The sequence below is a fragment of the Bombus bifarius genome, unplaced genomic scaffold, assembly GCF_011952205.1.
Source record: "Bombus bifarius isolate JDL3187 unplaced genomic scaffold, Bbif_JDL3187 scf7180000009125, whole genome shotgun sequence".
NCBI lineage: Eukaryota > Metazoa > Arthropoda > Insecta > Hymenoptera > Apidae > Bombus > Bombus bifarius.
The window spans coordinates 5294384-5319711 of NW_022884914.1; the positions used below are offsets into that span (position 1 = coordinate 5294384).

The window sequence follows — 25328 nt, forward strand, 5'->3', positions numbered from 1 at the left end:
TTCGATCTCTTTTCTTGGATTTTTCATGTTATTATTCTGTTCATTGTCTTCGTAATTTAATGCTAAATGATATGACGAATATTGACAAAGAGAACAAAACCGGTTATAGGATCCGATATCGAGTTGCGCTTACGTGGAATTCTTAATCAGCAGATTATGATTTAAAATGGAAAGTAGGTTGTAATCTGTGCATTATCCACGTTAATGCAGACCTAATTTATTATAGATACGGCATGTGTAATACAGCGCATAAGTTCTACCGGTCTTACGTCCTGCAAACAAACAACTTCCCCGAACCTATTAATTATTTAACTTTAATCAACATTTATGGAAGTTTGATTAATTATTTAACAAGCACCCTTAAGCCGGATATTACTTGATCACTAAATTTATGCTCATTTATTTCTATAAAGATGCGATCGTATTAATCTAATTTTAGTTACTATTTAATATGAAGTATAACTTCTTTTCTATAGTGAATACAATAATTTCGTCTAATAATAATATGAATTTTCTTTATCCATGCGTTAATGAAAAAGTTCAAATTCCTTTGTCTATATATGTATCATTCTTTACTTCTTTTTAGTTGCACATGCAACATGTAATACATGATATCATTTCATAATAAAGAAAATATTTTATATAATGTTATTACGATATGTCACAGTTGAGAAATGATAGAGCTATGAATTAGAACAGAGACTTCAATTCATGTTTTCGCGGTCAAATAAATAATTAACGCGGGCACTTCTCGCTTTGTTACCAAGCGGAGAAATCAGGCATGGATATGCTTTCTCTTTGTAGCGTTCGCCAGCTTCATAGGAGCATGATAATTAATTACCGTGGCTTACTAACGAAGAGCTCGTAATGGGTGTCATCGAAGGAGACACAGCATAGCCTGTACCGAGTTCTCTTACTAGTTTTGCTGGTGGACCTTATGGAACCAATTATTGCTGAGGCGCGAAAATATAACTTTACACCCAACTGCGTACAGTTAATTCCATCTATTTCACGGAAATCCAGTTTCGATAATTTTATCGACGGTTACACAGATGTAAATGTTTATTTCAAGTGAATTTGTACATCATTCTTGCTAAGCACATCTTATTACACATTAATTAATGCTATCGTGGCATTCTATACCTATAGAGTAAATAGTTGTAAAAATAAAAACAAATTAAAAGGACTTGGGAACATGTAATAATTGATAAACAAATTAAAAAGCTATGTAGTTCGTTTTATGACTGAAACTAACGAGTAAAACACGGTAAAACGTTTATATTTCTCTTGGGTAATACATCAAACTTCCATTTCTTAGAGTATATTTTTCTCAGACCGCAATTCTTCCACATTTATGCTCATTTTCTCCGATATAGCCTACAGCCAGCAGTAAAATTTGAAACAAAGATGGGAGTTCTACGGTCTTGTCAGTCGTCTGTGCCTTTGTTTAAAAATTCGAACGAAAGAGAGACCAAAAAGAAAAAAAATTGAAAATTAAGTTAACTCGAACAACAAGAAGCTCTTTCAAACCATGGACCTATACAGAGAAAGAAAGAGAAAAAGAGAAAGAGAGGTAGAAAGAGCACACCTGGAAACAAAACCTTATCGTGGCGGTTGGCGCATTTACAAACACACGAGCAGTCCAGTATACGAAATCAAAGCCTTATTCAAAAGTCCTCTATTTTCGACATATTCCATCAGTAGAAATTCTGAGAATCTCGGTTTGCAACGTCTATTACGAGGCAAGAACCGCAGCAGCCTTTTCTTTCAGGCTGTTTCTTCGCCGCGTGAAAAGAGCCACCAACGAGCAAGCAAGCAACCAAGCAACCAAGCAGCCAGCAGCAGCCAGTAGCAGCGACGGCAGTAACCAACCAACGAATTCCTCTTTCTTCTCTCGATTTCAAATGCGGAACATCTACGCGCCGACAATGTGGCTTTTCTTGCCGCGGTAACGGCCGTAATACGAATTAAATTATTTCTCCCGGTACGAAAAGGGAAGAAAGAGGTCAGGAGGAGCACGCTGTGGCCTCCGAACCGGGTGAACAAAGCGAGACGAAGCTGCGGAACGAACGAAACGTAGCAGAAGAAAAAGGGGGTTGGCGGCCGGCGACGGTTCTCAGCCACGGCGCCGGAAGACCGAAAGGAAGGGATGAAAGAAAGATAAAGCGCGACGTTAAATCGGATACTTTATACGTGTAATAAGCTGCAGAAATGCATACTTATGCGCTGCAGGAGTTTCGCAAGACCCATAACCATCAGGAAGCAAGAAGAATAAACGCTTCTTCCTCGCTGTTTAGTTATTCGTCCGTTGAAAATGTTGAGATGTTATATTCGAGTATATTCAAGGTACATCCAAATTGGCTATGCTCGTGTGCTGGCAACTAGGAAATTTTGGGGAGTATAGTCAGGCATGCAGGAAATAAACGTCAAAATAGGAAGAACAGTATATGTGTATAAGCGGAGAAGAATTTTCTTGAGAATAAGCAACATTGTTGTAATGACTTGTGTTAGCAGAGGATGTTTGAAAGGTGCAAATGGAGGAGTCGAATATTTCTTCTAGTTTGTCCGCCACGTATCAAGCATAAATAGAAGGTGTATAATGTTTAGAAATGTAATGTTAATACACCATTAAATACATCGAATTACGGGAAATTTTTTTATTAAAGTACACGACTGCTCGATTAAGTACAAGTTTAGCGAAGTTCGGTTTAAGTAGAAGTAAGGAAATTTTTAATTTCCATTGTCCTGGAAAACGCGTCTATGCCGCTATAACGGAATTAAAAATGGTAAGATGACGTCTCGAAATCGTTGAAAAAAACAAGTTGAAAAAAATGAGAAATCGTGCAATATGTGACACGATATTTTCAGGCGAGAAAAAACTGGGACGTGGTATAATATGGATGCTAAAACAGCATCATGCTGTCGCAAAAAAAAAGTACAAAAATTAACGGCGTAAAAACATTAAAAACATTGTACACGGCAATGAACAGCATTGTATAATATAACGATGTAACTCGGAAGCATAGAAGCACGAAAGATCCGTGTCTCTAAAGAACCAGTCATTAGTGAACGTCTCACGTTGTACGATAGTGTCCCGCGCCCTTTCCACAAATCAAAGCGAGCAGAAATTGCAAGCTTCTGTGTAAAAACAACTCCTTTGGTAAGTCATGCCTTTGCTAAACTCAAATGATCAGTCATGTTCAGTGACGTTTGCTATTTGACAGTCCATCGTCCCTTCAGTATTGCAACCTAAGTTTCAACATCTTATTTCAATCTCGAACTTTGCACAAAATAATTAAACTTGTTGTATACTATAGAGACATCATTAGCCCTTAATGTACCTAATAACGAAGGAATGAGAAAATATCGTGTACTTTAAGCCGAATTTACATTGTTTTGCTCGTTGCGTACAAAACGAAGATGAAAGCAACGCCCATCTGCCGCGTTCCTCGAAACAGTGTAAATTCGACATCAGGTTCAACGAGGAAGGATATCAAAAACAGAAGAAAATTCGAATAATCCGTATAGTAGAGTTATTTCAGTCAGTAAAAAGGTATTATACGCAAACTAATAAAATAAATGTCAAAATAACTTACAGAAATAAAATAATATACACATTCTACTGCGTTTATACGATATGATAGTCGGTGGAATTTTTAACAAGTAACATTTTTTCTCTGTGTTCGCTTCTGTAGAACAAATTTTCCCTCGCTTTTGAACAGAATCCGACAATCGCACGAAGCTGGTCGTATATCTCCCGTGTCTCTTCGCAACGCGGGCATGTTACAGATGTTCGTGTCGTCGGCTACCAGACCGGATCCGCCATCGCGCTTTTCGATGTCGTCCATCTCGCGCGGTTATTCGACCAACCTTGGCAACGATTTACCGATAGTCGAATTATACGCATTATCGGGTCGCGCGACGGATCGCGGGATGGATTAACGAGCATGATATAAATAACCGACACGGTATCGATCCTTATATCGCGAAGCAACGCTGGTTTTTCCATTGTGTGCACGACGCGTTCTATGTCAGTCTTCCTGTTTCACCGTCGGCAAATATTTGTCGGAGTCGAAACACAACGCGGTCTAATGGTGCGAGCTGTCTTCTATTGCTAGACACCAAACAATACGCCGCCTATAACAGTTTTGTCTCAGTTGCCGTTGTTCTCTCTGTTTCTGTATTTCTGTGTTCCATTCTTCCTTTTTTGGATTATTAAATTAGCGCGTCGATCGCAAACGTGTTCAATGATATCGATACACATTTTTACGTTTCGATAATTTAAAAAACGTGAGTTACTATTCAATGTCGTTTTTGGCTCTTGCAGAGCTTTCGCAAATATTTAACGAATGGCACAGATATTTTTCTGTGTATTCTATCTTCTACGTCTCGAAGGATTTATTTTTTTAATTAAATATAATTCTTTTCTTCTATCAAATAGCAATTAATATACACTGAGATACCAAATCTCACGAGCAAAAAAATTTACTTTATTCCGAAAACATCATTAGAAGAATACCTAACTAAAACTAAAACCGATTAAAAAATACGGAATTTATTATATCTTCATCCGAATCGTTTCACCCAATTCGAAGATTATCCAAAAAGAAAGGATCGTACAACCAGCTATCCGGTGAATGGAGGGATTTGTTACGCGAGTTTACCGCGTGAGAATCGACGAAGTGGCACGAGTGCATTGGTTCTTGCGTCAGTAAGTCGGTGTTAGGGGGATGCATTATCGATAGCATGCGCAACAAGATTTCCAGGAGGTTTCTCCCTGCCAGCGAAACCGAAATGCGATTCGGGACGGGCGCGGAAGAAGCGGTAAGTTTCCATCTCGTTTGGCCGACGCGATGCTTTTTATTCAACCGGATAGAACGCGTCGACGGTTCTTGACTTCGTTCTTCTTCGATCTTCTCGCGGTCCTTCCGTTCAAATTTTCCCGCTCTGCCTCCTTATCTGACTAGTGGATGGCCGCGTCCGTTTTCTCTGTCGCGTTCAAGCCACCTTTAACACGCCTCGGTTGTTCCGTTGAATTGATTTCAGCCTCGCGCACAGAAAGTCAGTGTTTATTCAGGAGCATTCGGGAAGTTCCGAGATGGGTTGGATTGAAACCGAACTATTTTCAATTGGCCCGACTCCCGACCCGATCCTTGTACATTGCAAATCGAATTCGATCACCGCGATACCCCCGATTTCACGTAATCTGCCTTCGTCCTACTCTACTTTTTTCCTCTTTCTTACGCCTTTCGATGAGATTTCACCTTTAATTTATTTCGAATCATCGTCAAAGGGATCAACGAATATCGATGGACCGTTAGAGCTTGTTTTTAATGCGATTTGCTTTTCCAGGAAATTAATTTAAATGGCTCGAAATTTATCAGGCTTTACGGTAATTCGGATTATTGAAGATTATTATTGAATCTGCACGATTCATGTTTTATCTTGATGAATTTACCTTTTGGGATAAGCGTGATAGTTACTTTCAAAGATGGAATTTAGTATCGAAATAGAAGATATTAGTTGTATATGACAAGGATATTTTTGTGAACCGAGAAAATATATCAGAAGACTAATATTTATAAGAGTATTTCTGCTTCTGATATCGGATTGCTTTTAGAAGAGTAATCTTCCTGTATCACTGTTTTATACATTGAATTTCCGTACCTTTCTGTTTATTAATTTCTGTACTTTTAAACGTTTATGTTAGATTATTGTACTGAAATTAAAATGAAAATTAATATAGTAAAAGTTACGATGAACGCGAGAATAGAATATTACAAATATCGATCTCTACTTACCAGATATTTTTTCAATTTAAAAGTACAACAAAAAATGTGATTAAACCCGGTAGAGCCAGTATAGTAAGCCAGTGAAGTAACTTTTATTCCAGCCACTTTTACGCGGTTGAAATCAGATTTTAAGGTTCAGCCAATTACGAGGCTTCCTTTTTTTTAATTGATTTAAACGAACGTCAATTAGGAGTATCGGAAAATTGGCTCCAGTCGTTACCTCCTGTTCGGTTCTTTGTAATCCACTTATCTTACACTTCTCTATATTACAGGACGTCGTACTTTTTCACGCTAACGTAATAACATTGCAATAAATCTAATGGACCGTAGGAATTCTGCTTTCCGGTACTAGTACGTCAATTATTCGGAATTATTCTCAACGTGAACCGATGAAAGGAATATTTTTGTTTAACTTGCGAGTCCAGCAGATTCACAATTCAAACATCCAAATGGAACATAAGTCACCTTCCGTAACAACCATGTATAGTGTACGTTATATTTGATTTATACTATCCAAACGTTTTGTTATATATATACACGAAAACACACGGTACGTACGTCAAATATTCAAACACAAGTCAGACGCAATACCCCCGCAATTTAAACACAATATAGCAACTATATTATTCAGATATTCCATACCACGTGCAAAGCCGGACTTGTACCAACACGTCGTATACTCTGAATTCTCTGACACGGATTTCTATGGGTCATATAATAAGATGGTGTAAGATGAAGTCTTCGAAACAAGCAAGTACTATGTACGTCGAAATTTTCTATAAAATTTTATGTTCAAATATCCATAAGAATACACTTATACATCTACATGTTTATTTTGAAATAAAATTAACTTTTTAGAAATACATACATATTCTTATATGCACTTTTAGATGTCGAATAGATTATCTTTTCACGTTCAATTTATCGTCAAATAAACACACGACTTTAACGATCACGTTAAAAGAAACTGTAACACAACATTTTACACATCAACCGATCGTAAATATTTTTTGTTTTCAAGATTCGCGCACGCTTGAACGTATTTTCGTTCTTACTTTGAAAACATCTACGTATGTATACACGTTCCTGCTTCCAACGTTAGAATGGAACTGTTTACTTCTCGAAGACAGTCACTATGGCGGGAATTCTCTTCCTCGGTGCTTGAACGAACAGGTAGAAGTACACTTAATTGATTGGTTATTGTTCCTGCCTATACCTGGCTCGCAAAGGTCTACAACCATAAATAAGATCCACACAGACATGAGGTAGGATAGTTCTCGAAATTTTATCGTTACCTGCCCTCTACACTTTAGTTTCTTCACTTTTACTCGACGATGCAACGTCTGGGTGTTTTTAAGAGTAAATATATATATTCCTTTTGCCGCAATAATCAATTCGACAAGTTCTGGTGAACGGTTCAGAATTCCGACGTACATATATTAATCTGTAACTGGTATCTATGGGTGATTATCCTGTCATAAGCAATATTGACAGCAGGATCCCATAAAAGTATTCAGATAATTAAAAAAATAAAGGAAAGTAATATTATAGGTTACTTTTATTACGTACTTTATTTAAAAAGTAATTAACTTAAACTTTGAATGTGTACGATGTCTTGAAGAGTACTTTTGAAAGAACCGCAAAAATAAATATCATAAAATTAAAAATTACACAAATGTAAATATTGCATAAAACTAAAAATCATTGAAATTTAGTAGACTATAGCTTACCAGTTATAATTAGCGTTTCTGTTTGCGAGCTATAGATTTACCGCAGATCGTATGTGGTATTCTCCGTATAATTTTGGCCGTTGTAATGCGTGTATTTACGTGGTGTCGCGTATAAGAACGTTTAATCGACTTTGACGTTCGCGCGCACGCGAATCGTTATTTGCCCTTCGTACAAAGGTTACCATACTTATATCTATATTTTTATATTTTATATATTTATATATTATTATTTATATGTCGGAGAGGGAAGGACAGCGGGACTTTCCGTCGGGAATGCTGGGAAAAACCTTCCATCACCATGGTCAAGATTTTAATGTTTAAGCCATAAAAATAAGGAAAACAACTTTTAATGTTCCAACCTGGCGTTACGACGATGGGTTCAGGTTTAAGCTGACATAACGGGTCACCAGACGTAGCCACGGTCACGGGAGGGCCGCGTACCTGACAGAGGTACGGAATGATTTTATGACTCTCCTTAAAGACAAGGATTGACCCGAGAAGCGGGGACAGGAGTATATAAGGGTAGGTTCATCTGGATTCAGGGAGTTTTTTAGTGAGTGAATCGTTGAGCGAATTGCCGAGTAAGTCACGCTGATACTGGTCATCCCGTGGATCGTGGATTCGTTATCGAACTTGGATTCGTTGTCACCATCATCTCGGGCATCCTATTGCCGTTACTCATAGCCTCTTGTAGTGCCCAAATTCGCACTGATAAACACTAACCACATCCGCGATGGTAAAGTAAGTAAAGGTTCATAGAACGCCCCAAAGTGCCAACCTGACTCCGACATATATATATATTTTTATATTTATATATTTTATATTTTATATTTGCATTCTGTGCAAATGACAGTACATAATAAACAACAAAATTATTACACGTTCCACCAGAGTTTTAAGTGTTTAACACGGTTTTTCACTTGATTCTATCTATAGACATTGGACATTGTGCTAAATAATTTAATGAACTTTATAATGATTTCTAGGATGATTTTATGTTTATTACTTTACTCAAATTTATGAATAATTGCCAATCCGATATGTTCCTCTTTAACGTTTCTATTTTTATTTTATAAATTTACGATTAATTTATAAAGTGATTATTAAAGCCATCGTAAAAAAATGAATAATTCAATAGAAGTAGCTTTCAAAAATAACCAGAATTTCATCTCGTTTTGTATCATTAGTGTGCGAGCAAAGAAACAATGGAGGTAGCAAGGTGCTAAAAGAAACACGTCATTAAATTAAGACCTTTTTAGCAAGCAGCTAAGGAAGCAAAAAGGGTACAGAAGGCATTGATTTCTTTTCTTCTCTGTTCCTATGGCCTAACGTATCTCGTTCTAGCTTTGTGTTTGTTCGAAACACGGTCTCGCAGAAATTTTTAAATGCTTTCTTTGCAAAAATACTTTCTTCGGCGTAACGTATGTCTGATTATTGTTTAAGATATGCATTGGCGACACAGAGGGGGGGGGGCGGCAAAGTTGTTTTTTTTGCAGTTAAAATCTCTTCACGATCGTCGCCTGTGCTGTTTAACCGGAGAAGCAAAGCCGCTTTTGTTTCGTTGAATTCGACTTGCGGTCACGTTTTCCATCGTTTATTTATTTTATCCGTTGATCGAAACGGTATGCTCGTGGCAGAGAAAATAACCTATCCGAGGTGCTCGATTTTGAGGAAAAATTCGTTCATTTGTTTCGCTACTTTATTAAAAAATGTATCGTAGTTTCGATTTTAGAGAATTCCAGTTTCAATATACGTAAAGAATCGCGCCTTGAATCAAAGAATTCTCTTTTTAAATTTAAGTTAAAGAGCTTCGAATATTGAGGTTTTATATAAAATATGAGGTACGTTTCGTCATGTTAAAATGTTGTTGACATTCTGTGATATTTTTAATTCACTGATACTTTTCTGTATAGCAAGCTATTTACTCGAATTAATTCCATTTTACAATTAGTCAAATTTCTATAAAAGCTTTTTCACATTCTGTAAGAATACTACGTGCTTTCACGTGTTTTAATCTGCATCATATTTTTTTGCAAGTAAAATGACCATAAATACTTCAGAGATCGAAAATATAGGGAATAACAACGTGGAAAGCATCGTCAATATTTGTCGACATGATCAATAACCTCTCATGGTTGTCTATGAAACTCCTATTCTAATTTCCTTGATAGTCGATATTCAACGTCGAGATATAAAACGATATATCTTCGATTACTTTTATGAAACAGAATGCTATATGCTGTTTAAAAATTGATCAATATCCATCCTCTTAATTCCTTGCTTGCGCAACTTTTTGTGCAGCTTTATCAATTTGTCAACTTCCTCCCTTTGTAGACGTTTGAAGAAAGAGAAAGAAAGAAAGATGTAGGCTGCGTCGTTAAAACACCTGTCGTATTAGATTTATTATCGGTACCATACGTACTCTGTGATTTCAGCAGTCGATCTATAAATCATTTGGAAAATTGCTGATAAAATTGAAAAATCTGTTGACATTCAAGCATTTTGTGCCGACGTGACGCTAATGTACCGTAGGAAATTCCTTTACAATGGATACTTCGTGTTGAAACTGGCCATTGATTTTTTATAACTACGTATTCAAGTTCCATTGCGCGCTGCTCGCATTCTGGAAAATACTACAGAAACCGTACAGATCCGATGACCGCATGCTTTTTGGTTTTCCCGGTGCTAAGTCATGTCACAGGATGAATGGTTCGAAGCAGCATTGGTGACCGGTTATAATTTTTCTTAGTTACCGTCCAGTATGTTATACACATCATATAATCATGTTTCTTTGTTTCGCTTCTTACCGTTTCTAGGTTGAGTTCCCCTTGTTATTGTTTCATTGCGATCTGAACTACTACAATTCAATAGAAACTACTAAGTCATAAAATCCAATTATTTTAGGGAAAAATCGGATGTTATATTTTCCTTTATGCTATGAATATTTAAATGGAACATCTAAATAGAAATGAAAAGAGAGTCCGTTTCATTGTTTTCGCGTTAGCTTTATCACACTTTATTAACTATGATGTTTGTATCTACAACGAGGTTGTTTAATTTCATCTTAGAAATAAAAATGGAAAAGAGTAAGACATGCACAAATAATCCTTCCTCGCGAAATTCGCTCTATCGATCCTTTTCCTAGGTAAGCAAGTGGAAAACTTCTCGAAGATATTGCTAATAACAAACAAGTATCACCAGCTTCCGTTTGCTTTCGCTACGGAACTATCGTGTGCCATTGTTGCATACACACGTACAGCCAACAATCTCTGGATAAAGGGATTGTAAATCTTTTCGAATCAATCTCCGAAACAAGTACGACAAACAATCGAGCGAGAACGCAGAGTGAATACAGAGAAACACGAAAGAATAAAGTGGAATCTTTTTTCCTTCTACCCCCTCCCATTTCCTATTTCCTTTTCGTTCTTTCTTCTTTCTCCTATTCTTCTAGAACGTATTGTGAACCACCTCCTCGAGAGAGCTGTTTGTATCCCGCGTTTGTTGAAACTCTTTCCGTTTTTACGAATAACTTTTTACTCAAGAACGCTTAAATGGATTTTGTGTGTAGTTTATGTTGGCGGTGTAAGTCATACTGGATGATGCCCCGTTTCAAGGATGCTCTGTGCTTGAAAAAGATGGCCTACTTCACTAGCCTAATGACATAATTCTGCCAGATAACCGTGTCAGTCCGGTATCAATGGAACAATACACATTGTACGAATTCCATTCCTACGGACCGTCTCAATTTAAAAAAAAATCTACCTAGATCTTTTTGCTAAAAATTAACAGGATTTTGTATCTTTATATCGATCTAGGATATACGATTATCTTTTATAATTCTCTATTTTGCAATAATAATGATTATTCCACTGTCTGGATTTTAGCTCTTTTTATTAACTTGCTCGAGTAGAATAGTTCCATTAAACATTTCATGAAATTGAAGTATTTTATTGGATGAAATGGATATTACAAAAAATTGGAAAAATTAGGTGCAGTGAATATTATGAAAAATTGGAGAAATTAGATGTAGTGAATATTACAAGAGTATGAGATGTTTCATAATCGAAATGACTAACAACTTCCGAGAACTGGTGTAGAAAACTGCTTCATTATTTCGAAATTAAGGAAGGAGAATCAATAACGAATGTTTCGCAAACAATTTTCTGCATTAAAGTATCTTCACTTGTATCTATTTTATAAGATAGTATTTTATAAGACGTAAAATAACTGTAAAATAGATTTATTCAAATAAATTACATAGTTTTATTTAATGAAGAATTACTATAACAGAATTATTTTGCAGCAAGATAAGGATTATTATATCATGCAAATTTCTTTTTCGCCAATTTCTCTTTTCTCTTATCCAATTACAGGAAAGTTACAGCTTGGCCTAGTTACCATAATCAAAGCGTAGCATTAAAAACAGAACTTAATAATCCCCTTTATTTCTGACGACAGGTAAAACTGTTTCGAGCAGAAATTGAATAATTTTAGTGGATGAGTACAGGCAATAAAAAAATATTTTCCTTGACCATATTTTCCAAGAAATATTTTATAACGAGTCAGTCTTAACGAGTGAGTCAAGTTTACAATATATAACGCTTATCTTGTACAAAACTCATTCGTACGTCTTCCTTATATTTTTTATTTTAGTCGAACGATGAATAATGGTAAAATGGCTTATTTTCGTTTGAAACGTTATTTTTTTCGCCGTTCGTTCTAAATTATTTTCAATAATAGCTCTTGGTAAACATTATTGTCGGTGGCATTTCTCAGTCTTCTTTTTGAGTTTCAGTTTCTAGTGAAAAATCGCTACGTTAAATCGTATGTTCCGACATTTATAAAATCTGCTTCGAGTACAACATTTCCCTTTGTTGTAGCAACTTCACGAGTGCATAATAGGAACCTAAATACGAATGTACAATATACAGACCAATTATCGAGTAGTCGATAATAATTTTGCTAAAAGAATCAATTTTTCGTTATAGCAGAAATACTTATAGAGAAAGCTTAAATAACCTTCAGAGTCAAGTTCAAACTAAAGAGCACAGACAGTAAAAGACAAAGATAAAAAGAGACAATAAAAAGATTAATATACACAACGAATAAGCAAAATATTTTAACGATGCAGATAACCTGAAACCACGCATCGTTCTCCATCACATACGTTCTTCAATCATGCACCGATCTCTAACCACTGCCTACTTTGCGGAAGACCACTCTCCGTTCCCATATTTCTCGTTCCATTTGATTTCTAATGACGCGTAGCATAAAGAAGCTGACGAGAGAGGTAATAACCCCGACAGCCGTAAAACTGTTCTTTTGTATCGCGTAACGGCCAACTCCCGCACACTCTTGAATTACGATCGATATCATTTCTTGCCGGGTTGCGCACGTTCCCTTTCCTCGTCAGCGTTAAAACAACCAGCAATGTAATTACGGGCACAATCTTTCCATCTGAGACTCTAGCGAAGCCACGAGAAAGTGTTAGCAGAAACAGGGGCTCGTTTGTCCTCGAGTTTGCGCGCTCGCGCGCGCCCAAAGGTAGTCAAAGCGAATTCATCCGCGTTTTAAACTCGATGCGAAACGAGTTCTGTCGTGCGAGAACGTCACGCGCGTTTCAGCAGTCTATTGTATTATATGAGCTTCTCAGAAGTCAGGCTAATCTACTTCACTTTTTAATCATTTCTTAATTTCATTACGCAGATACACGTTTAATACTCAATTGTTCAATTCTCAAATAACCGATGTTTCACTTTCATGATTTTCGGAGAAATGCAACTCTTCTATTTTTAATTAAAATCTTGTCATTCTAATTTCTAATCTTTGCAAAAAAGGGGTTAATAGCAAAAAGGTGATGTACGTGACGGGGCAGATTTCAATTTTTTATAAACATCATCGGTCTTCTACTCTTTTGAACATACATAGGTGTTCGAATATTTTCGCCAGTCATTGCAATGTTCCTTGATCGTTAATGCTGCGTGTCCGATGCAATAACGCGCGTGGAAAAAAAGTCGCTCATTCGCATCGTGCTTCAAACCCGCGACGCGTGTCCCACAGAAGTCGATGCAAATGGAATATCGATTAATAGTTTACGCGAGCCTTCCTTCCTTCCTCGTGCCTTTTCGTTGCTACGTGTTCGTTCGATATAATTTATGGGTACAACGACAGCGACGCGATGTACGAACTCTCGATGCTGGTTAAGTGGAAGAGAAAAACGCAGAACGAGTGAAGCGATCTAAGTGGACGAAGAATTAATATGTCACGGCCATGAAATTAATTATGACGTAATAATTAGAAGGAGCTGAGTCGAGGCACGATATTAGGCTAGAGTTAGGTAGCGTGCTCTGGGGTGGAGAACGTTTATAGGATATAAAATTGAGGTGTTCATGGGTTAATGTGTTTTTAAACCGTGGAGCGAAGATGGTTCAGGATCATCATACTTTCGGGAGGATAAAGAATATTTTTATGTGCCGTAGTTACTTGTGCGGTATTGGCATATAAAAAATTGGCGAATATTATGTATATTATAATATATTTAAGTAATAAGTAGAATCTTCAGTGAGTTTGGATTATTTGTATATTTATCTCGTTTTTGAGAAAAATTGAAGTTGAGAAAAACTGAGCTTCTTAATCTTAATTGATTGTAAGAGATATTATATATTTATTTCAAGCCTCAGAATTAGTATCATCATTCAATTAAGTTTGCAAATAATGTTAATGCCTTATAATGTTATGGAATGAATATTTCAGATGCGAAATATTTCAACCATACCACAACCTAGAACGCAGTTTAATAGCATCATGAATGAAAACCGTAAACTACTTTTTTCACAGTTTTAAATCATTCTTCATCTAACAAATTAATCGAATAAAAATTGCTGACCGAAACCAGCAAACGTGCCAAAATCTAGTTGCTTTCATCGCCGTTTCAATCATTCGCCTTTCTCCCGACGAGAGACAAAAACAAGAAAAAAAAGGAAGGAGGAGAAGAAAGGTCCAAACGCGAAAATGACAAAGCTGTAAAAAACAGAGGGAAAACGAGGAGAGAAAAGGACCGAGGAAAACAACGGGGAAAACCTCAACAAAAGTGTACACGGTGCGCGAAGGTCGGTCAACGAACGACCAGGGAAAGTTTGTATGTTCGCCAACAGGGAACAGCCGGATTAACGAGAACCGAGCTACCCGTAGTAGTACGCTGTACGTAAACGTCGCTTTTTAACGGCACGCTGACCCCTTTCGACGTCAACATGTAAATAGGTGACGCGTTAAATCGGTACCCGCGCACAGGTACTTCACCGTCCTATACAATCTCGGCGTGACGACCCGTAGCCTGTAGGTTCTAGAGTGACAAAGACAGAGAGAGAGAGAGAGAGAATGACACATACCTACATGCACAGGGAGACGCCACTGAAAGAGAAGCTCGAAACTGTTGGTATAGAGTTGGCATACGTGCGTGTGGTTGACGGAGAAGGTGGAGTCGTCGTTGTGGAGGTGTCAGTACTGTGAGAGGCAATAGCTATCCCGCATCATAGATGTAATACGAGTTAATACGTGTCGAACACGTCGCGCATTCGGGACATAGTATCGCGCGGCGTCGCGAATCGAGGCGCGCGCGTACGTAAGCGCACGTACGAGTGCACACAGAGCTGCATTGGCCGAACGGACGTCGTTTGGGCGGAGTGCAAGTCACTCACAGCTGTCCTCCGCATATGAGCACGCATGCTAAGCATTAATCATATCGAGAACACCCTTGCTCCTCCCTACCCTCTTCTCCTCCTAAACACCCACATACCATCGTAGCCTGCTCTGGGCTCTGACCCTGGTTATAGCCATCGCTGCTCGCCATCTCCTTTCCTCCGCGTTCAACCTCGTCCCAACCACCGCACCAACGTTCGCCCAGCGATCATGCACACGCACAGGCCAAGAGATGCACGACGAGCGTGTACACGAGTTCGCTCGCCTACGGGTTCGCGCGTACCAGCCATGGGTGCGTTTGAAGTTCGGCTTAATGACGATGTCAATCATCGTCTGCGGTCTCGTAAGTATCTGGTCCCGTGGACCTTTCACGTTTTCGAGACCTTCGCAAACAACAGTGTCGAGGATACCCGCTAGCAAATGCGTGTCTCGACGCTTAACGCGTGTAAAGCACGAAAGAAAAACGATTCCGTGACACGATGGACCTGCTTGATAGAAGGTTGATATCGGGCTTGCGAGGGATTAAACGGGTTCCAGCAACGATTTCGGCGAATTAAAGAGGAAATGAGTAGGAGACACGAGAATTGGGGGTTGAAATGGAAACCAGAGGGTTTGAGGTGGTTTGAGATGGTTTGAGGTAATCGTCTTTGCGGTTTGCTAGTTTGAAAATTTTGTGATCAAAAATATAGAGGTCTGCACTTCAGAACACGATTTGGTTTTGTTGCTAGTATTGTTGTAAAATTATCGTTATCATTTGAAAGAAAGTAATAAAGTACTTTTTGATAATGAAATTCGAAATTTTATATGCATAGTGTAGTTACTAGCGAATAGGAAAAGTCACAATTTGAAATCGCATTGTATATTGTGCATTGCACTTTGCATATTGTGAATCGCCCCACTTTACATAGAAATCTCTTAACTTCCTTTCCTCGAACTTCGCAAGCTATAAAAATAAACAATCGCTTTCACATTCTATTAGATTCTATTACAGAGCTGCTTCAACTACTACTACGCGCGTTCCTATCAAATTGTTCTTTCGAAATTGTTTTTCCAAATTTGTTGAGAGTCGTACTCTAATATTTGCTCTACCATTTCCGAATATTGAAACTATTCGGTTAAACAACTATTTTCAACATTACCGATACTAATTAAGAATTTTTTAGCTGAATTCATTAAATACAAATAACAATTTATAAATACACGAGCATGTTAAAAGATGGTAATTTTAATGGTATATAGTAGAATTAATTGAACATGCGATCTATAGCATTCAGCTATATAGGTAATGTACAGATAATTTCGGTTACAATTTAACGATGCTTCTGTTATTTTGTGAAATAAAGACAAATCGATTTGGGTGCTCGGTGAGTTCCGTGTCGTTGACTAGATAACATCGTGACCGAACGTTAATCAGCGAAATTATCGAAACCGATACAATAGCGCCGCGAGAACATCGGTAGGACGAATTAAATAAATTATCTGTCGGTGACTAGTTCATGAAACGATAATTAGCATTAGTTGTAACGTTTAACGATTAAATAAATCACGATACCGTAAATCGTCTCGAGGCAACATAAATAATATATCTGTAAATAGGCGAGCATTGAGGTCATAATTGAGCGCAATGTATCTGGCATGCGGATAAAGCAATGCCGAAATTCAATTATTACCAACTGCTTTTAACTAATTGAAAATTTATTTGCGGACGATCTCTATTACATTCTTTAAGTATCTTAAATTCTTTAAATTCAATTCAGTTCAGATTTTTATGATTCTTGTTAAATCTTACTAATTAGTACGAGAGAGCCGTTGATAGTCTATTAATAGAGAAATGTTTGAAAGGAAACTAGGTTCGTAAGAGAATGTTCAAAAAAAAGACAAAGAGCCGAAGGAAGGTAAATTTTGTCTAACTACATATATGCATATTACTTCTCTATGTTCAGCTAGACAAAATGCATAGGTATGTTATCTTACCATTATTTACGTTTATTATACGAAAGAAAATTTACGAAAATAATAGAAAATGATTCGTAAGTGAATCTTGTGACCGAGCAGTTGCGATCCAACTCAAATTATAACGGAAACGTCTGTGCTATTTCTGGCCATTACGCAACACAGACGCGATACGATGACACACGATGGTTTGCGTCGTATCATCCACCTAAGTGGCTTTATTATGCGCCGCGAGATTCGCTTGAAATTACAAGCGCCGTTGACCACGTCTCTGCTGCTGCTTTTCGAAATTGCCGCCACATCGTTCGATCGCGACTGAATGTGAATCGCGTATTATACGAATCGCGGTAATGGCCGGGTCGTGGCAGAAATTGGTGCAACTGTCCAACGAGATTCTAGGATTCCGAACGGTGAAAAGCGTTCTTACTCGCATCCTCCGGTGAATGGACATGCGCTCATTTTGCCGCAATAGGAATTCGGTTGCGGAACAATTGCGAACGCGTGGAAATGCTGCTGGGAAGAGCTTACCGAATGCTTTCGATCACGTTAAAAATTCTAATACAAATATGTACAACGTATCTGTGGATCTATCGGTTACAATATCTCCAGCGGAATAGTTAACTCAATTTATCATTGCTTTCAATTACCAGATATTGCAAAAATATGATCGATATTCCATAATTATTATCTCAATAACAAATTTTCAGACTATTTAATTCCACAATTATATTTAATTTTGTTAAATTTGCTTACATCAAGTTCTCTTAAACAATCGCTTAAATAATACCACTTTCAATAATCATCTTTTCAAAATACGTACTAGAATAATCAGAATAGATACATCAGTAAAACACATCGGCGTTAAACACATATATATTTCACCGCAAAGGCCAGACGTAAGAACCAGCTATTCTTCGTTCTCTATTCGTTGCCATTATTCACAAGACGAGCAGAGAATGGTTCTAATATCGTGAAAATAAACACGCTTGGAATACACGCCAGACAAAACGAAATAACACAATCGTCGAAACATTCGCCAGCAACTCGCGTGCAATTCGTGTGCAACTTGCATTGGAAGCGAATCGCGAGGCGTCGAGGACACGTGCGTCGCACGCGACTTTCCTCTCGCGTGGGTGTACGCGCGCACACGTGCTTGGCGAGCAAATAAACGGCTGTGAAAACGCGGCCAGACGAGAACACGTCTGCGGGAAACACATTGCTTCGTTCTAGTCAGCCGCGACCATCGGAGAGACCATCAGAGCAATCAAATAAAGACTCGATTGCGACGGGCCTCTATTTGCAGAGCGTAAAGGGAATGTGGGGATAATAGCTGGTCGAAGGAGGAGCAAACTGGTTTGCGCTTTTAAACGATTTGTATGCGATGTCTTGACTCGTTCGCTGTGACGTACATATTGATTGGGATCGAAAGGGAGAAGAGTATTTTCGATATCGTGACTTATCTTCGCTTTTGATTGGAGTATTTTAAATTAAAAAGTTTTAGATTGAGTTAAATGAATGTGTAATTATAAAATATGCATATAAAGAGCGTATTATGAAAGAGATGGATTAATAATATGAATTTAGTACATAGCTGCTACTTGGGTGTAATTTTACTTAATAGAACATTTTTATTGTTCCTCATTGTTATAAGTATTTCTCGAACGAACTAAACGCGTATTTATTGTGCAACGTGAATCCAAATATACATTTGATGTACAATTAGATTGGATCTTTTTCTACAAAGATGATATACACTGATACGAACCTTTTCAAAATTTGTATATATAAATTCTGCGTGAAAACTATGCAACAGGAAGAGAAGCAGCGTGTATGAAAAACGACAAGCGTAAACAATCTAATCAGCGCAACCACGAGGAATAAGACGAACGACGGAAACTCGTCTCGTATCTTTTCGGCAATTCCAGAAAAAAGAACGAACAAACCGGTGACTGGTGATCCGTTCCAAAAACGGTGAACAATGAAATGCAAATTCCACATTTGTTCGCGTTAATCTCATTCAGGCGATTCAACGTTTCATGGTCGAAAATGCAAAACGTCACGCGATCTCTGAACCCTCGGTCGAAACAAACGTGCGAAACTATGCAATTTCGTTGGCTGTTTATTCCATTTCACGGCCGGTGGGACACGTCGAATCAGCGATGGTCGATTATGGCAAACCGGAGGGTTGGTGTGAGTAACAACAACGGCATAGCTTTGTAATCGTCGCTGTTTGCGCAAACAAGGCCCCTTTTCATTCATTAGAGAATGCCAGTTGAAAGGAAGTGGAAAATTGAAACTATTACGAGCATTTCGCTATTACGTGTAGCACAGACATACCACTCGAGAGAAACGAGCGTTTCATAAACAACGCGTTTCTTTTGCATCCAAGAGAGACCCAATGCTACTTTGTTAGGATCCTTATGGGCGCGTGATATGAAAGCACAAAATAATTTAAAGAGATACTCGACCGCGGAACGTACGATCTGTTTATTTCACTGGGAAAGGTATTCGTAAGTCGAGCCTGGCAACAAAGGAACGTAACACTTCGGGGTACGAAGGGTTTTCATCTTTCCTTCCCTTGCTTTCTCTTTCTTGGTTTCTTTTCTGACCTTTGATATAGCAGTATGTGGGATACGGCGTAAAGTCGAAGATAAAATCTTGCGAAGAGTATAAGAAGTCACGAGAGAATATCAGATAGGGTGATTCATAAATGTATGAAAATATTTTAGAGGATAAATTTACACGTTAATATAAGTAAAAGGATGTCGTATGAGAATATGTCCTACGTATCTTAGATTTCCAGTTATAGATGATTTTGATGTTATGCAAAATTTTAAAATAATTTTTATTTATTCGCCTCTAAAACGACAACGAACTCGGGAAAAAGATAATGACAGCCTGAAGTTCTGTCTGATTCTTATAGATCGATGTTCATAAACTTTAGATGATATCAAGACATGCTTCGGCTATAATATATGACGTATTTTTAATTATATTAATGCGTAGATTCATCGTCTGAAGTACTTGCATGCATTTATGGATCATCCTGTATAGCATACCTTTGTGGCAAAGAAAAAAAGAGATCGAAGCTGTTAGGGTCGATATTCGAGAAGGTAAAAGGCAGCAATTGACCCGGCTTCGAATATTTAATCTCGTAAAATTCTGAGAAGTTCGACGAAACTCCGATACTCCGGTGGGTGTAGTTATGCACCGGCCAGATTATGGAGTACGCCGTGCTATGAAACCGATACTGTATAATATCGAAATTCCATTAGATTGTCAAGGTTACTGGTTCCCTTTGCTTCTTTTTCCTAGTCCACCTTCTCTCTGCGCTATGGTAAAGCCAGTTCGAAGCAAAGAGGGATACCAGTTAAGAAATAGTTAGCCACTAGAATTTCAGGGAGCTTAAGCTCAAAAACCGAACTCGTTTGTTAAATTTATTCAATCCTGGCGTACTATCGGATATCGTGTGATCATGGCGGAGTGCCTTAAAACACGTCAACCTTTGAAGCCAGCTGTTCCAAAGTCAAAGATTAACGCAGAGAATATTATGTGGTTACATTCGAACTTTAACTTATAATTTCAATGAACCTTTCTGAAACTATTTCTGAATATTTCGGAATAACGTTCGTTACGAGCAAACTACAAATACCCTGAGTTTCATAGAAATTTGGAATTTATTTTTACAATTAGACAACGATAAATACTATTTAACATGCAAGATGATTTATAGTATAATGTACATACTATGGTAGGTCCAAAGGTGAGAAACTCTTATGCGGTAGAAAAATAACTAGAACATTGTGAATTCAGAGAATCACAACTCGTTGTGGATGCTTTTAAATCGTCTCAACGCGTTCTGACATTATGCAAAACACGATAACGTATTTTCGTTCTTTCGGCTTAATATACGCGTTTAACCTGTCCAATAATATTCGTCATAAAATATTCCACGACTATTACATTTCTGACTGACAACTCATCCGCCATGTATAACCCGATATTGAACCAACGCGAACACTATGTATCTACCGCCCCGTCCACTAAATATTCGTCAGTTTGAACGTCGAAGACACCAACCACCGGTGAAAAACGAGAAACGACTGCACTCGCGATATTAGCTGCGATGGAAAGAGATCGTGGAACACGAACCATTAGTTGTGAACGAGCTACAGGCTTGAATAACGTGGATATGGCAGAGATATCTATGCCCCTCCATATCGTAGATGCATCGTAAGAGAGAATCAGTAGGAGACACGCGAATGTTTGAGCACAGCCAGTGCTCTCGTTCATAAAAGTATCGATACCTCTTGTTCGCTGTAAAATTCTGTCGAACGTATAATACACGCGTGCGACGCACTCGCGAGTGTATGATATTCTCCAAGGAACGCGCCTTCGTTTTCTTAATGGGAGGAATTCGACGTACAACGATGAATATTCGTGGTATTGTACAACGTATCGCGCAACTATTATGTAAAAGCTTCTTTTTTTCTTGTTATTTCCTTTTCTTTTGTTTTACTGGGCGTTGTGTGCTCATTGTTTTTGGTCATGCGCACGGGGAAATATGGAGATGTTCGAGGTATGCAATGAGTCTGAGATCCTAAGCAGGAGTGGGATATCAAGCTCATTTGACATGTTTCTGGACAATACAGAATTTTATATAGGTTTTGTTGCAGTCAATTTTTATAGCTTGAGTTTTTGGGTATAAGCCATATCCGTATCACGATGTATCGTCTGATATCGAGTAATCGTTTCGTTAAGCAGTTAGGATTTTTAGATATCAAGAAACATGGTATGTCTAATGGTACATACGTACATAATGGTTCGTGGTTTTATTTGGAAGTATAATAATCTATCTATGTATAGAATTTTAAGAATATGTGGTATTCGTGAAAATAACGGACATATTAAAAACTACGAACTCCCTTATCTCAAACGTACGGATTCAAATTTTTCTGTTTTATTTCTCATTATCATAAAATAATTTTCCACGTCATTTAACACGCTCGAAATTCCGAATTTTATTATTTGACGCATTGTGAATTCAAATACCACTAAACGCGTTATATTTTAACGCATCCGTGATTGGAAATATTATCAAGCGACGTTATCGAGATAAATCGCGGGTGAACAGGTTTCGGAACAAGCAGGATGAAATCGCAATTGCGAGCATCCGGTCGCACTCCCGGTAATCTATGGATCGCCATGTAAACGTGCGACGCGGATATGATAATTAATAATATGTTATTGGATTTTAAAACGTAAGTGGCAAATTTAACTGGTAAAGCAGCAGGGGTTTGAGCCATGCTTGCGATATTTATTGTTATCATGGTTTCAAAGCGTAATAATTCAGCGTAATTAATTTGTAGGTCGGCGAACACGCGTTGGTGAATGTAACGCAATTTTATTAATGCACCGACCGAACTTGGAGGTCCGTGTATCACATAATTCAATGTTTGTCGATTCATTCAAAAGTTAATAATATCCGGTTAAGGACAGATCGCGAGGAGTAAGTAATCAAAGAAACAGAAATTCCCTACCAATTTTTAAAACGAAGTTGAAAAATCATGGAATACCAGTCCACGTTCTTCTCTTTGTGTTCCTTGTTCTTTCCATTTCTGCCAATATTGGAACAGCTTTCACAAGGAAATGTCAGAATTGTTATATATTTCAAGAAGGCAAAATATTCAGGACGTAGTATATATTTCTTGTTATATTTTTTGGTTCATAATCATTTCTGGCGGAATTAAAACCGAAGCGACAAGTAATATCAAGCTGACAATAAACTGCGATTGTTCTACCGAATGACCAAGTCTGAATCGACCATTGATTTTATCTTTGGACATTTGACTTCCGGAAGGTATATCCCTTTTATAGAGCTCCGGAATGGAACTTTCATATAGCTGGAGTTGCGAAGGTCGTAAAAGTTGAAAACTTTGTCGTTATCGCGTTTAGTCGGACAGAGAGAATCCTTTCTGGACGTTACTTGGAAAACGTAATTGACAATTTAATATGTGGGAGTAGAAGTTATTTTCGAAAGAGCGGATAGAATACGATATTGTATTATGAAACGCATGACGTAATTGAAAAATACAATGTCTTACTGTTATATAAAAAAAGATCAAAATAGATTTTTTCCAAAAGACAGGGAAGCGTTACTTTAATTCTAAAAATATCTGTAATATGATATCGCAAGTAAGTTAAATAAGAAGAAGATGTATAATGAATCTGTTAAACGGTTTTTCAGACCTTCTTCTATCCGTTAGATAACTGGGCGGATTAAACTATCCAGGTCATCCGCAAATCCTTTCCAGCTAAGGCTAATATCCGAACAGCTGCTGTCTGCGAACGAACGTACCGTTACAGAATGAAGTAACAGTAATATCGTGCTTTCTGTAACGATTTTAATATCAAAAAAGAGTTCGACAAATACGAGCAGCACGATGTTCTGTGTAGTTTATTACGAAAGTTTCTGCCGATACGATACGTCCGTTTCTACTTTTAAATATTTGTTCTTTCTTGCGAATAAATCCGATTGATATTCTAGTTATGTAAATTTATTTTTAAAAATTGTCTTGAATACTTGCAAATTTTGGAAGATTTTCAGAGATGTGCTTTTATTATGGATTAATTTCTTATGCATGTTTCTCAAAAATAAAGAAAGATATACAGATATTAAGCCAGTGTAAGCAATCTTTCTTCTTGTCCCAACAGACATCTTAATGCTTGTGTTAATCGAAGTGTTAATCAAATATCTATTAGAAGATCATCATATTATGTACAAGACAAAGATCTGTTGTGACTTCGTTTCATACTGTTTGATTGTATCGTTAAACCCATGGCGCAATTCCAAGGGAAAACGTCTGTATCGGGTCATGGAATTAGAGAAACGATAGATCCGGTGAACGAATTCAGCAAATAACCATGATCGCGCGGATCTGTTTAACGTATGCGAGGCGTGGACCGATATATCGTACGATAAGCCAGCAGATTGGCGAAACGCGCGAACGTCTGAGCGGAGCAAGAGGAGCGCGTGGTGTTGCATGCACGGGCCAGCAATTGAACCTATCGACCTTCTCATCGAAATTAGGTCCACCGTAGCAATTGTGTACTGCAAATGGCGAGTAACGTATAGGCCGCGTGATACACGCACGGAACTTGCGAACTACTTCCGGGCGAATTGTTGCGAAAAGTTGCTCCGCTTCCAGACTCGTACACGACACTGTAGAAATTAATCGTCTGGAAGGGAATATCAGCTATAAATAATTTTGGTTAAGACTTACAAAGTTTTCGAAGTTGTATCAACTATATGTAAATAAGTTGTATGTTAAGACACGATTACAACGACTTCAAGACTTCACGTTGCTAGAGTTTGTGGAATTGATTTTAGCTTCATCAAAAAGTCGTACGGAAATGTTGTATGATACAATTGGATATATAGTGGCTTGTGAAAGTATTTGAACGTATTGCATTGCACATATATACCATATTCTGTATTATATACATAACATATTCATAAAATGTTTTTATAGCCGTTTAAATATTTTCGTGATTTGGAAATTTCTTATACAAAGTATAGAACATTTTCTTTAGAATATTTTCCAATACATTTTTTCCAATATAGACGCTATCTGTTTTTTATTGTATCGAGGTATTTCCTACTATATAAATAACATTCTTTAACTGTTCATTCATCTATGACATTTCGTCTAAATTCAAGTGTAGTAGCACATACGATTCTCCTAATAAGTAATTGCGGTCATTTAACACCGAATAGAGAATCACGTTGTTCTATGGCGATAGGATTGTCGGGGAGATTATGTTTGCTCGAGATCGATGCATTACCGTTCTTGCTTTTGCGTTTTACTACAGGATCGTTGGCTTCCCGGGGTCTTGCTGGAACTAATTGCAATGAAGGCAATTATGATACTGTCAGGATAAAGACGGGCAAAGCAGATTGATAAACGGAAGCAGACGAAAAAAGAGCAATGGCGCGCAATCTCGTCTGTGTTACGTGCTTTAAAAACGCGGCTGATGTGCCGTGAAGAGTAGAATCCATTTACTTGGCCTCTTATAGATGAAAAAAGAGCAAGAATTTCTCTTTAACCGTACGTTGAAATTAATGAACATCCCAGAAAAATTCCGTTAAATTGGG

The 25328-nt window shown here is 37.7% G+C and overlaps 1 protein-coding gene across 3 annotated transcripts in view; it reads right to left on the bottom strand.

The window, feature by feature from the left end:
* LOC117213549 (amphoterin-induced protein 1) overlaps nucleotides 1-25328 on the bottom strand; it is a 169422-nt gene that overhangs the window by 37433 nt on the left and 106661 nt on the right. Inside the window, exon 1 of one of the 3 annotated variants that reach the window (XM_033458968.1) lies at nucleotides 6661-6873. The exons of the other annotated variants lie outside the window; for them this stretch is intronic. The gene's annotated coding sequence lies outside the window, so the exon portion shown is untranslated. Of the gene's footprint in view, nucleotides 1-6660; nucleotides 6874-25328 lie in introns of those variants that run through there. 3 annotated transcript variants of the gene reach the window in all.